The sequence below is a fragment of the Ursus americanus genome, chromosome 12 (assembly GCF_024610735.1).
Source record: "Ursus americanus isolate L20-20 chromosome 12, mUrsAme1.1.p, whole genome shotgun sequence".
Taxonomy (NCBI): Eukaryota; Metazoa; Chordata; class Mammalia; order Carnivora; family Ursidae; genus Ursus; species Ursus americanus.
The window spans coordinates 43,688,796-43,701,939 of NC_142138.1; the positions used below are offsets into that span (position 1 = coordinate 43,688,796).

The 13,144-nt window shown below is 35.7% G+C and overlaps 1 protein-coding gene across 5 annotated transcripts in view; it reads left to right on the forward strand.

Annotated features, from left to right (window-relative positions):
• The window catches only part of BTBD8 (BTB domain containing 8), a 93,443-nt gene that overhangs the window by 29,033 nt on the left and 51,266 nt on the right, over positions 1-13,144 (forward strand). The window contains exon 2 of one of the 5 annotated variants that reach the window (XM_087866103.1): positions 8,806-8,881. The exons of the other annotated variants lie outside the window; for them this stretch is intronic. The gene's annotated coding sequence lies outside the window, so the exon portion shown is untranslated. The remainder of the gene's footprint in view (positions 1-8,805; positions 8,882-13,144) is intronic. 5 annotated transcript variants of the gene reach the window in all.

Consider the following 13,144-nt stretch of genomic DNA (forward strand, 5'->3'; position numbering starts at 1 on the left):
GCTCTCAACCACCAGATGAATACCATCTGGATATTGCACATTTCTGTTTTCCTTTATTTCCTCCTGTCATCTTCAGCCTACCCTTAAGCTCGTACCTGGCGCACTCTATTGTGGATCTCCCATTTTATGGCATTATTTAGTATTGTAGTGTTTCCTGAGAGAAATTGAATCTGTTCCATTTTTAAGATAGTCTGTTTGTTGCACTTCTGTGTTCCATAATTTCTTGGGCTGCTTTATTGAAAAAGCATGGCGGTGATTCCTGATTTTAGCTTTGACAATCTGATAGCCTTTCTAAAATACCTTTCATTTCAGTGCCTGATATTATACCATTAGGCTTTCACTCATTGAGTTAAAGTGTTCAACTCCTTCTTTAGAATGTAGTTTTTTTCTGAATATTTAGCAAATTGGCAAATTTAGCAAATTTAGCGAATTCCAGTCAGGAAGTCAATGTTCTAGCTTGTTCTGTAGTATTAATCAGTTATATGTTCAGCTGAAAGCTTTTTCAGAAGTGTATAGTTTTGTAATTCAGAAGCCAGTCTTTCTGGGTTTAGATTCTGACTCCACCATTTGTGGAATGGTTGGGAAGTTGCTTGACGTTTTCAAGTCTCAATTTCTTTATCCATGAAAAGAATAATAATAGTAATTATAGCATAAGATGGCTGTGAGGATTGAATCAGGTAATGCACACAAAACACAATAGCTGGGACACTATAAGCTTTCAGTAAATGTTAGTTGCTGTAAATATGTATTAGGTTATCTGGAAGGGAGACACGTTGTTGCCTGTTGTACCTGAGCTTATAGTGGAGGTTGGCAAACTATGTCTCAAATCTGGTCACTGCTCTCTTAATGTAAAACAACGAAAGACAAGCATATGCAACAGTAACCTGTAAAGCCTGATATTTATATCTGATATTTATTATCTGTCCCTTTATAGAAAAAGTTTGCTGTCTTACTCAGATTGCTAGGCATAATGATATAATGAAATAATAATAATAAAATTCCAAATTACTGTGCAATAAAGTGAGTCACTAACATCTTAATATTAATTACTTTGTTAGTAATAAATGGTCAACCCTGTCCACTTGTGAGGTTTGATGTGGTAATAATAGAGGGAAAAGAGATAAAATTCCTTGGTGCCATAGGCCTTTGAGGGATGTTGCAGTGGGGAACCAAGCTAAAGGCTCTGGGTGCCTGAAAGGAAACAAACCAGCAGTAGAAGCTCCTTAACTGAACTTGACTAATAGTGCTCTTTTAGATATTTTCTATAGAACATGCTAACAGCACAGTAGGCAGAGCTGTCAAGGCTTAGGAGGCCCTTCTCTAGTGTACTTACACTTTTCCATTCCTGTCATTGAGTTTGTGTCTTCCAAGAGTCATTAGGGTTGTTCCCAAGCTATTTAATGCAATTTAACTTCTTATTTTTGCAGCATAACTTAATGAAATATCAAATAAACCAATGATACAGGAAGTATGAAAGAGTCACTGTGGAGCACCTGGGTAGCACAGTTAGTTAAGTGTCTGATTCTTCGTTTTGGCTTGGGTCATGATCTCAGTGTCATGGGATCAAGCCTGAGTCAGGCTTTGCACTCAGCATGGAGTCTGCTTGAGATTTTCTCTCCCTCTCCCGCTCATGCTCTCTCTCTCTCTAAAATAAGTAAGTAACTCTTTTAAAAAATTATTTTAAAAAAGTTATTCCAGTGGAAATTAAAGTGAATGGGAAGATTAATAAAGAAGAGACACTTTAAAAATTGCTATTGAATTTAGTATAGATGAACAATTGAAAAGTTAGAGGAGAAGTTAAAAAATCTAAAATGATGCTATACTTCAGTTGCTTTACAAAAGTTTTAGATTTCATGCTTCATTTTAGAGAAATTTGAATTAGAAATTATAGGTATATATACATATAGCTTTTGTGAGAAATAAGAGGCTCTAGTCAGTGAACTCACATTAAAAAAGAGATTCACCTTACAGTGTAAGATTTGTGAATGAACGCATATGTGTTTTTTTTAACAATTGGCAGGTGTTTTATTAAGATTTGGTTTTTGGAAGTGGGAGAGACATTCTAACTTGTCTTCAGGTGCATTTGTCAGTGATTGGTTGGCTGCAAGTGGGCAAGCAGACGGTTTGGAGAATTTCAAAAGAGAAAGGATTGTTCAGTTTTAGGGGTAGATAGTTTTTTTGAGACTGCTAATTTCCTGCAAGAGGTTAGGGTCATTATCAAGTGGATAATGGTGGTATTCTCCCCATAAAGAATATTGAAGTTTTTTTTAGCATACTTCCACCTATATAATTTGGAATTTCTGAAGTTGTTTTAATGGTCAGTAAAATGATTTTTTTTTTACTGAAGTATAGTTGCCACACAGTATTATATTAATTTCATGTGCGTAACAGGATTCAACAACTTATACATTATGCAATGCTCACCACAATAAGTGAGTTACCACGGTCCCCATACACGTTATTACAGTATTACTCTATTTCCTATGCTGTACTTTTCCATATTTATTTTTAAGTTATTATAAAATGATTATGATACATACAAATAATTTTTTAAATTCTCTCAAATTTTTTTGATTAACCGAAAACTATCAGTTTTAAATAGGGCATCCATTATACTTTACAAATAATTTTTTAACTTAGGAAAGGGTAATCTTATGAAAACTATAATCAGTGGATGTCAAAATGGATGTCTTAAGAAAAAGCTCTTTGCTTTTTTAAAGTTTATGTTCTCTAAGATGTTTGCAAAGAAGTGCTGTGGGTAATAGTGACAACTCTTAAAAAGTTTGGACTCACTACCCTGGGTTTAACCTTTAGTTCGTTATATAGAACTAAAAGTTTAAAAAGTATTCTTGGAGCAAGAGCACTTAAAAAAAAAACTCAAAAAAACAGTCCTAGTAAAAAGTTCCTTCTTTAGAGCTTCTCTGAATAATGCAGGCCATTATTCTGCCTGGAGTAGTGAATCTAGTTCAGCTAACATCAGGAAGTATTGAATAGCAAGCAATGTACTAAAGCAAGAGCTAGGGGGAAATTAGGGCATCTTGACAGAGCCAGAAGCAGCCTTGTCAGTTGAAATTAAATTTAATCAAAAGGAGAAAATGGTTTTTGGCATATTGGAAAATGAAAAATCTGGCAAAGATTTTTAGTATGCCATGCCATTTACCGTACTTTTTGAAAAATGTAGGCTCCACGCCCAATGTAGAGCCCAACGTGGGGCTTGAACTCATGACCCTGAGATCAAGACCTGAGCTGAGATCAAGAGTCAGATGCTTAACTGACTGAGCCACCCAGTTGCCCCCACAGCATTATTTTTTAAACTGAGGCTTTTATCCTAATTAAGTAGGAATGTTTTCTAAGTTTCTGTCCCAAAGTCAGAGCAATTGTTTAAGTCTCAGATGCTTTTAATCTTACTTAAATGAAAATAGCATGCTGTGTTAGTGCAAATCTTCAGAGAAGCAGACATGAGGATGGGGGTTAGATTTGCAAGAAATTTATTAGGGTAAATGCATGTGAGAGAACATGGAACGGAATCCAGAGGTGACTGGAAGAGCTATCAAACTGCAGTGTCGATCTGACCATGATGGAAGGAGAAGGGGAAAGAAGGAAGCTTGGGTAGTAGCGTCTTAGGCTGCAGTGCAGTTCTGATGAAAATCAGCAGACTGTTAGAAAGTTCCCAGGCCAAAGTCACCAATCGGAAAAAAGCCCTGTCTCTCTGAAATAGACCTGCCTAGTGTCCCTCATATGCTCAGTCACTGGCAGGGAACAGCCTGTAAGAACGTGGCCTTGGGACCCATGTGGTACTGAATGCAGAGTGCTCTACTAGAGCCATTGGTCAGTTATGCAGTCAAAGATCAGAGACTGCCATACATATAAGTCATGACATGCTATATATTTATACAGGCACACCTCCTATTGCATTTGGCTTTATCGTGCTTTGTAGATAGTATGGTTGTTGTTGTTTTTGTTTTTCACAAATTAAGGATTCGTGGCAACCCTTCAGCAAACAAGTCTGTCAGTGCTCCTTTCCCAACCATTTGCTGACTTCATGTCTCTGTGTCACATTTTGATAATTTTTGCTATATTTCAAAATTTTTTCATTACTATATTTGTTGTGGTGATCCGTCATCAGTGATCTTTGACGTTATTATTGTAATTGTCCTGGGGTGCCAAGAACTGCACCCATATAACATGACAAACTTAATTGATATGTGTTATGTTTGTTCTGACTTTTCTCCCAATCAGCCATTCCTTCGTCTTTCTCCCTCTCCTCAGGCCTCCCTATTCCCTGAGATACGACAGTATCGAAATTAGGCCAGTTAATAACCCTACAATGGACTCTATTCAAGTGAAGGGAAGAGTTGCACATCTCTCACTTTAAATAAAAAGCTAGAAATAATGCAGCTTAGTGAGGAAGGCATGCTGAAAACCAAGACAGGCTGAAAGCTAGGCCTCTTGTACCAAACACTTAGCCAAGTCATGAACGCCAAGGAAAAGTTCTTGAAGGAAATTAGAAGTGGTACTCCAGTGAACAAACAAATGTTAAGCGAGGCAGCCTTATTTTTGATATGGAGAAAGTTTCAGTGGTCTGGATGGAAGCTCACACCAGCCATCACATTCCCTTAAGCCAAAGCCTAATTCAGAGCAAGGCCCTACCTTTCTTCAATACTGTGAAGACTAAAAGAGGTGAGGAAGCTGCAGAAGAAAATTTTGAAGCTAGCAGAGGTTGGTTCATGAGGTTGAAGGAAAGAAATTGCCTTCATAACATAAAAGGGCAAGATGAAGCACCAAGTGCCAATGTAGAAGCTGCAGCAAGTTATGCAGAAGATCTAGCTAAGGTAATTCATGAAGGTGGCTACACTAAACCACAGGTTTGCACAGGTTTTATTCTCTTGGAAGAAGATGCAGTCATATTTGCAAATGACATATCTGATAAAGGGTTAGTATCCAAAATCTATAAGGAACTTATTAAATTCAACTCCCAAAAAACAAATAATCCAGTTAAGAAATGGATGGAAGCTGAATTGGCATTTTTCCAAAGACATACAGATGGCTAACAGACACATAAAAAGATATTCAACATCACTCATCATCAGGGAAATACAAATCAAAACCACGATGAGATATCACCTCATACCTGTCAGAATCACTATAATTAACAGTACAGGAAACAACAGATGTTGGTGAAGATGCAGAGAAATGGGAACCCTCTTACACTGTTGGTCAAAATGCCAACTGGTCCAGCTACTCTGGAAGACAGTATAGAGTTTCCTCAAAAAGTTAAAAATAGCACTACTCTAAGGTCCAGCAATTACACTACTAGTTATTTACCCAAAGGATACAAAAATACAGATTCGAAGGGACACATGCACTCCAATGTTTATGGAAGCAATGTTTATTATCAATAATAGCCAAATTATGGAAAGAGCCCAAATGTCCATTGACTGATGAATGGATAAAGAAGATGTGGTGTATATATACACAATGGAATATTACTCAGCCATCAAAAAGAATGAAAGCCTGCCACTTTCAAAGACATGGATGGAGCTAGAGTATTGTGCTAAGTGAAATAAGTCAGAGAAAGACAAATACCATATGATTTCACGCATATGTGGAATTTAAGAAGCGAAACAGGTGAACATGGGGGAAGAAAGAAAGACAAACCAGAAAACAGGCTCTTTTTAATTATAGAGAACAAACTGAGGATTACTAGGGGGGGAGGTGGGTAGAGGATGGGTTAAATGGGTGATGGGTTTTAAGGAGGGCACTTGTGATGAGCACTGGGTTTTATATGTAAGTAATGAATCCCTAAATTCTACTGAAACTAATATTTCACTATATGTTAACTATTTGGAACTTAAATAAAAATTTGAGACTAAAAAAAAGATGCAGTGCAATCTAGGACTTCTTGGCTAGAGAGGAGAAGTCAATGCCTTAGCTTCAAAGCTTCAAAGGACAGACTATTGTTGAGACCTGTGCTCAGAAAAAAAGGTTTCTTTTAAAATATTGCTACTCATTTATAATGCATCTGATCACCCAGGAGCTCTGATGGAGATGTACAACCAGCTTAATGTTGTTTTCATGCCTGCTAACACAACATGCCTCTCTCTCCCTCTGTCCCTCCCCACTCATGAGCACTTACTTGCTCTCTTTCTCTTCAAAAAAAAAAAAATGCTTTGTCTCCTAATTCCATCATCTCTTTCTTTAGTGGGTCTGCTTCTATTGACTGATTTTTCTCCTGGTTATAGTTAACATTTGCTACTTCTTTACATACTAGAGTTTTTTATTACATGCTGGATGTTATGTTGTAGAGTGTTTGAATTTTGTTGTCTGTCTTTAAAAAGAGTGTTGAAGTATGTCTTAGCAGGTGATCCACTGTGATCAAGGAATCATTTTAACTTTCAAATCTTATTATGTAAGAAATACATTATGTAAGGCTGTAGTTGCTGTAGATAGTGATTCTCTGATGGGTGGGTAAAGTCCATTGAAAGCCTCTGGAAAGGGTTCACCATTCTAGGTGCTGTTAAGAACATTGGTGATTCATTGGAAAGGGTACAAATATCAATTGGTGTAACAGACTTCATTGTCTTATTTTAAGAAATTTCCACAACCAAAGTAACCTTCAGAAACCACCACCCTGACCATTCAGCAGCCATTAACATCAAGGCAGGACCCTCCACCAGCAAAAAAATTACAACTCACTGAAAGCTCAGATGATAACATTTTTTTAGGATTAAAGTATTTTTAAATTAAGGTGTATATATTTTTTAGACCTAATAGCATTATGTATTTTATATATATTATATATAATAAATATACACTATTAAGTGTCATAATGTATACTTAACAGACTACAGTATCATGTAAACATAACTTTTATATGCACTAGGAAACCAAAAAATCGTTTGATTTTTTTAAATTACAATATTTGCTTTTATTGTGGTGGTCTGTAACTGAACCATTTATACCTCCTATGTATGCCTGTATATCTTTATCATTAGGCATAATAAGAGAAAGTAAGTAGATAGAAGAATAAAATTCTAATAGTATTCTTCATTAAGAATGATTTAATAAGCACTGATTATATATGCCAGATACTATGTGTTATGCTGAGATTGAGATTTGTTTTCAAGTACATATGGATCTTCGTGAATGTTCCACATGTACTTGAAAAGAATGTGTCTTCTGCTGCACTGGGGTGGAGGGTTCTTATAGATGTCAAATAGGTTGATAGTGTTGTTCACGCCTTCCATATCCTTAACTGACTTTTTGTCTACTTCTGTTGGTTACTGAAAAGAATGCTTCTAAGTATAATTATGATTTTTCTGTTTCTCCCTTCAGTTTTGTTCTTTTTTGCTGTATGTATTTTGAAGCTCTATTTTTTTAACTGAGGTGTAGTTGACATTATATTAGTTTCAGGTGTATAACATACTGATTCAGTATTTGTATATATTGCAAAATGATCGCTACAAAAATTCTAGTTAGCATCCCACTCTAGATTTCTTATGGTTAGTGTTTGTTTATATGATGTAACTTTTCCCATCCTTTTACTTTTAAACTCTCTATGTCTTTATATTTAAAATGGCTTAAATTTTTTTGTAGGCAGTGTATGTCTTACTTTCATTATCTGGTCTCATAATCTCCTTTTAATTGGATAATTTACACCATTTACTGTAATGTTGTTATGTTGGGGTTTGAGTCTACCATTTACTATTTGTTTTCATTTTTTTTTTGTTGTCTTTTTCCTCTTTTTCTTCCTTTCTAATATATTAATTGAATTAAAATTTTTTAAAATTACACTTTATTTCCACTGTTGACATATTAGCCATATTGTGTGTGTATTGTCTTTATTAGTTGTTGCTCTAGTATTTATAATATGTATTGTTAACTTATCATTTTTGTTCAGTTAATATTACACATCCTCATGCATAACATTAGGACGTTTTCCCCTTCCTATCCTTTGTGCTATTGCTGTCATACATTTCACTTTTATATATATTCTAAACCCTGCCATAATAGTAATTATTTTTTAAAACAATTTTAGGTAATTTTATTTGTTTACTTATTTAAAAGATTTTATTTATTCATTTATTTTAGAGAGAGAGAGAATGCAAATGGGGGGAGGGGCAGAGGGAGAAGGAGAAAAACTCAAGCAGACTCCACGCTGAGCCTGGAGCTGACGCAGGGCTCGGTCTCACGACCCTGAGATCATGACTTGAGCCAAAATCAAGAACCAACGCTTAACTGGCTGAGCCAGCTGCCCCTATGTAATTTTTTTTTTAATGAGGAAATTTAAATTTACCCACATATTACCATTTCTTGCACTTTCAATCTTTTATTAAGAGCAGGTTTCTATTAAAGTTTTCCTTAGGTTTGAAGAACTTTGTTTAAATTTCTTGTAATACAGGTCATCTTGCTAATTACTTTTCTCATCTTTTGTCTAGAAAAGTTCTTCATTTTGACTTCATTTTCGAAAGATATTTTTGCTGGATTTAGAATTCTAAATTGGCAATTTTTTATTTCTTCCAGTGCTTTACAGATGTAATTTTATTGTTACCTGGCTTGCATTGTCTCTGACAAGAAGTCTGTGATCATGCCTAGTTTTGCTTATCAATATGTCATGTGCCTTTTTTCCCTGGCTGCTTTAAAAGCGTTTTTCCCCTGTAATTAGTTTTCAGCAATTTCATTATGATGTACCATGTGCTTTTCTTTGTGTTTTTCCTGCTTACAATTTATTGAGCTTCTTGGATCTTTGGGTTTGTGGTTTCTGTGAAATTTGGAAAATTTACAACAATCTTTTTTTTTTTTCAGATTGTCTTGCAATCCCCTTCTTTCTCTCCTTTATACATGGGACTCCAATTATATATATGTTAGTTCCATAGCTCACGTAAGCTTTTTTTTCTTTTAATTTTCTTTTCTCTCCCTACATTTTATTTGGATAATTTATATTGCTATGTGCACAGGTACATTAATCTTTCCTTTATCAGTATCTAATCTTTTTTTTAATGTTTTTTTATTACATTATGTTAGTCACCGTACAGTACATCCCTGGTTTCTGATGCAAGGTTCGATGATTCATTAGTTGCGTATAACACCCAGTGCACCATGCAATATGTGCCCTCCTTACTACCCATCACCAGTCTATCCCATTCCTCCACCCACCTCCCCTCTGAAGCCCTCAGTTTGTTTCTCAGAATCTTTTAAGTTCATGCATGAATTTCTTCATTCAGATATTGTATATTTTTGCACTAAAATTTCTCCGTTTTTTCTTAATTCTTTTTTTCTCTTCATTATGTTACTTATTAAGAAAATCCTTGAGCATATCTATGATAGCTTTTTAAAATGCTTTATCTGGGGACATCTGGGTGGCTCAGTCAGTTAAGCATCTGACTCTTGGTTTTAGCTCAGGTCATGATCTCAGGGTTGTAAGATCAAGCCCCTTGTCAGGCTCCATGCTGGGTGTGGATTCTCTCTCTCCCTTTCCCCCTCTTCACTCATGCACACTTATTCGCTTTCTTTATCTTAAAAAAAAAAAAAAAAAGCTTTGTCTGCTAATCCCATCATCTCTTCATTTCTAGGTCTGCTTCTATTGACTGATTTTTCTCCTGGTTATAGTCAACAGATGTTACTTTTTTACATACTAGAATTTTTTAAATTATATACTGGACATTATATTGTTGAGTGTTTAAATTTTATTGTCTGTCTTTAAAAAGTGCTGAAGTCTGTTTTAGCAGGTAATTTAGTTATTATGTATCATCTTTATCTTTCTGAGACTTGTTTTTAAATTTTGTAAGGTGGATCTAGAGTTTCCTTTGCTCTAAATGTTAATATAGCTTTTCTACTCGGATGTGACCCTCTTGGGAGCTTTCCTTAGTGCTCCAAGTTATTCAATTCTGGCTGGAAGGAACTTGAATATCGGCCAGCTTCCTGGCCTTTATTCTTTGCCTGACATCATGGAGCTTTATGCTATATATGTTCAGATTATGTTCAGACAAAAGCTAATTCCTCTAATTTCTGGAGCTCTTTTTCTCATAACTCCCTCTTCCACAGTACTGTGCCCCCATAAATTCCAGCTGACTCATCCTCCTGAAGCTGCTATATTAGTCTTCTCAACTCAGTAGGACAACCAGGCTGTTCTTGTGTTTGTCCTCTGTATGCCATGATCTAGAAACTGCTTCTAGGAAGAAAGAAGCATCATGACTGTAGGGCTTATCTCATTGGTTTTCCTTCTCTTAAGGATCAGTCCTGTACTACCTTTTTTTTTTTTTTCCAGTGTCATATTTTATTTTTTTATTCACTTTTCTACTTGTTAATATAGAAAAGTTATCTTTCAAAAGTAGAAGCAGAATCCCTAATTTTTTTCTTAATATACTTTACTTCTTAGAACAATTTTAAATTTACAGAAAAACTGGGAGGAGTAGAGAATTCCCATATGCTGCCACACTCAGTTCCCATATTATCAACATCTTACATATACATTTAGAATAGTACATTTGTTACAATTAATGAACCAACATTGAGACATTATTATTAACTAAAGTCCATAGTTTATTCAGAATTCTTTAGTTTTTGCCTACTGTCCTTTATTCCCCTGGGGTCCCTTCCAGGATGCCACATTACATTTAGTGGTCATGTCTCCTTAGGCTTCTCTTGGCTCTAACAGTTTCATAGACTTTACTTGTTTTTGATGACCTTGACAGTTTGAGCTCTGGGCAAGTATTTTGTAGAGATGTTCCTCAATTGGAGTTTATCTGATTTTTTTCATCATTAAATAGGTTATAGGTTTTGGTGAGGAAGTTCAAAAGCATAAAGTGTCATTCTTATTACATCATTTCATGGGTACATGTAATCATCATGACTTATCATTGTTTATGTTAACCTTGATCACCTGGTTGAGGGAGTTTTTGTTTGATTTTTACACTGTAAAGTTATTCTCATCACCATCCCCAAAGTTACTTCCAACCCATCTCCCATTTGCACACTGTACTCTCTGGAAAGAAGTGACTGTATACAGCCCACACTTAAGGGATGGGAGTTATGGTCACCTTCTTGAGGGAATAGTATCTATCTAAATTATTTGGAATTCTTTTGCACAAGAAATTTCCCTCTTTCTCCCCACTTATTTATTCAATCATTTCTGTATATCAATATGGATTAATATTTATTTTGTACTTTGATTTATATTTTGATTTATATTTTGTACTTCGGTTTGTAAGTTGGCTTTTTTTGTACTTTGGCTTATTTATTTTGTTGCTGAAATTGTTCCGGCTTTAACTACAGGAGCTTTGTTCTTATGTCCCTTTGACACCCCCTCCCCCACATCATTTTGTGTGTGTGTGCGCGCGCGTGTGTGTGTAGTATTTCCTTACTTTTTGACACTAAAAATGCTCTAAGCTCATCTGTCCTAGAATCAACCATTTCTCTAATGAACCCTGGTTCTTTTATTCTGATGTTATTAGAAACTAATATCTGGATACTAGGTGTGCTTGTTGCTGTTTCTTTTAGGTCTTCTCAGCTGACAGAGCAAAGAAATATATGTATGTATACTAACCTGCATATGTGCACATAGCTATAAATATTTCTATATGAATCCATCTTTTTTTTAAGATTTTATTTATTTATTTGACAGAGAGCATGAACACACAAGAAGGGGGAACAGAGGGAGAGGGAGAAACAGGGTCCCCACTGATCAGGGACCCCAATGTGGGGCTCGATCCCAGGACTCCAGGATCATGACCTGAGATGGAGGCAGACACTTAACCAACTGAGCCACCCAGGTGCCCCCTGAATCCATCTTTATATTAAGCTAAATATAAATTCATATTGATGTCTCCAACACTAATCTGTCACCACATAGATTTTCCTAGTCTATCCCCTTACTTGTCTGTAATCTTCTGTAGCAGTGACAAACTTGGCTTTCATCATCCAATATCTAGTACTTAATTCTTCAATTCTAGTATTCATGTATAATGGTTTCAGAATTGTTAATCCCTACTTCGTGGGAAGTAACTTCACCAACTGGAGTACAGTGTTCCTTAGTCTTTATTCTTGTAGTCTATACTCATTTCCAAAGTTATTTAGGCCAGGACCTTTCTTTTCCACTCCCTTCAGTAAGGTTATTTCATGTATTTGTATGCAGTTAGATTCTTTTGTCACAGTCTACATTTCATCCTAGAGTTCCCTGACCTCCTCCAAAGTGTTTTTGTTTTAATTTATGTACATTAAATTTCACTTGTGCTGTAAAGTTTTATGGGTTTTTATAAATGCATATTGTTCTACATCTACCATTACAGTATCATACAGAATAGTTTCAACTAAAACTTCCCTGTGATTGATGCCCTCTCCAAATTTCTAAAAATTTTTTAAACTGTCTTCACAGTTTTAACTTTTCCAGAATGCCATAGAATACAATCAAACAGTATGTAGCCTTATGAGACTGGTTTCTTATGCTTAGCAATATGCATTTAAGATTCATCCATGTTTTTGTGTGGCTTGAGAGCTAATTCCTTTTTTATCACTGAGTAATATTCTGTTGTAAAGAATGAACCACAGTTTATTGATTCACCTATTGAGGGACATTATGGTTGCCTTAGACGTGGTGATAATGAATAAAGTTGTTGTAAACGTTTGTGTGCAAGTTTTTGTATGGACATAATTTTCAGATCAGCTGGTAAAATACCCAGGAGTAGGATTGTCAGATCATATGGTAAGATTATGTTCAGCTTGGCAAGAAACTGCCAAACTCTCTTTCAAAGGGGCTGTACCCCTTGCATTTCTTTCTTTCTTTCTTTCTTTCTTTCTTTCTTTCTTTCTTTCTTTCTCTCTCTCTCTTTCTTTTTTTCTCTTTCTTTCTTTCTTTCTTTCTGAGAGAGAGAGAGAGAGAAAGCATACCCATGAGCAGGGGGTCAGGGAGGGACAGAGGAAGAGAGAGAGAATCTTAGGCTCCATACCCAGGGGGGGCCTGGTGTGGGGCTTGATCTCAAGACCCTGAGGTCATGACCTGAGCCAAAATCAAGAGTCAGTCACTCAACCGATTGAGCCACTCAGGTGCCCCCCACTTGTATTTCTACTAGCAATGAGTGAGAGTTCCTTTTGGTCCTCATCTTCATCAGTAATTGATATTGTCAGTTTTTTGGATTTCAGTCATTCT